A 1,634-nucleotide genomic window follows, 5' to 3' on the forward strand; every position below is an offset into this window, starting at 1 on the left:
TTATGGCCTTTCTATGCAGGTAAGTTTTTCCTTCAATTCTGCATTTCATAAATGTTTTCTCAGCTAAATTCTAGCTACAATCTTTGCTCACATTTTCACGTAGTAATGCTCTTCCTTCAGTGTTAGTCCTTGTTGCATTACATTTATTTACCTCTCAGTTTTTGTGCCTACTTGAACAGTATGTTGGTGGTCGTTTCTTTGTTAGTGTGTCAGGCCTGAAACCTCCTCAACACTGTCCTCGGTAGTTTCTCTACTGGTTGAATGAGTACGGTAGTTTTATACCACTCTGGCGACACTCTTTGGTCATTACATTAATGCTCTCCAGTTACACTCCCTGGTTATTCACCCCGCTTCGGTTTTTGTTAAAATATAGTATGCTCCTTGGCACCAAGATTTGACTATTAATTTTATTATGCCGAACTGCCTACAAAGAACTGAGAACACGATTATAGGCACCTTCCATGAATGATTTCTCTTATTCAACAACATTCTTAATGCATGGATTCTCAAGTGCCTCAGGTGAAAGGTGCTCCAGCTCTGTGTGAAGTTCTGAAATTCTATTTTGCACCAGAAGACACAGTAAATTGAGCCCGAGGATTGGTTATTCCCGAGAACATGGTCAAATAAGATCTCTTGTAACTGTGTAATATGGCTTCAGCTACAATAAGTCCCTCACAAAGGCATCTTATTCTTCAATTTTTACACTTAGAACAAAAACATGCTCAAAAATATCCCTTGCTAGTGTTAGCTCATGAATCGCTGCAGGTGATTCACAGTACAAGGGTGGGAGGCTTGGAAATCCTGTCAACATAACCTTCAATTGAGACAGTAAAGTTGAAAATGTTGACAGATCATTTCTGGTAGAAGCGGCTTTGAAGCAATTGAATACTTGAGATACATCCAAGAGCATGCCTTCCATGGCTTTCCTTTCCTTGAAATAATGATAATCCGCTATTTCAACACCTTCAAACCCTACAACTAGTTACAAAGAAGACTTTCACTGTAAGAAAAAACCAAAGAGAAAAACAGAATAAGAAAGAGCTTTAGCAGGAAAATAGTTACAAAAAGGCTAGCTCCTAGCCTTGTGATGTTGAATCCTTAGTTGACATATCTTCTAGTCTTTGATGTTCCGACAATTTCCTAGAAGCGGAGGAGTGGAAGAGTATTGCGTGCAGGGGTTGTGTAGAGAGCTAGAGAAATAAACCCACGGATCTAAGCATCTATCAAAGGTAATAACACTAAAGGTGGGCATCTTTTATAAATAAAAATAATACAAAAAGCTTCAAGCCTTCAACCATCCTTCAAGGCCTTGAGAGGATCAATAGTGAGGGATTATTTTTAAGTAAGGAAATTTGATGAGTTCCCACAAATTATCGAGGAAGGATTAAGTCAAGAAATTGATGAATACTTTTCTAATGTGAGCTATAGGTTGGTTATATCTGTAGTGAGTAATGTTGGTCGCTCTATTTAATTTTATATATTGGTCATGAGTGAATTGTTATGCATATGGATTACAGTCATTGTTTCTTGTTGGTTGGAGGATTAACTCTTTATGTTTAAGTCATGGTACGTGCATTGAATAGAGCTATTGCACACTGGTTAACTGGAGGACATTTACAGAGGATGGGATGGTA

General features: G+C 38.0%; 1 pseudogene; it reads right to left on the reverse strand.

Annotated features, from left to right (window-relative positions):
• Positions 1 to 424: 424 nt before the first annotated feature.
• LOC149204837 (26S proteasome non-ATPase regulatory subunit 8 homolog A pseudogene) lies at positions 425 to 919 on the reverse strand (annotated as a pseudogene).
• Between the last annotated feature and the right edge of the window lie 715 nt (positions 920 to 1,634).

This window comes from Pinus tabuliformis, chromosome 1_2 (genome assembly GCF_031772625.1).
Source record: "Pinus tabuliformis cultivar Carrire ecotype Pingquan chromosome 1_2, CPIR1, whole genome shotgun sequence".
NCBI classification, from domain to species: domain Eukaryota; kingdom Viridiplantae; phylum Streptophyta; class Pinopsida; order Pinales; family Pinaceae; genus Pinus; species Pinus tabuliformis.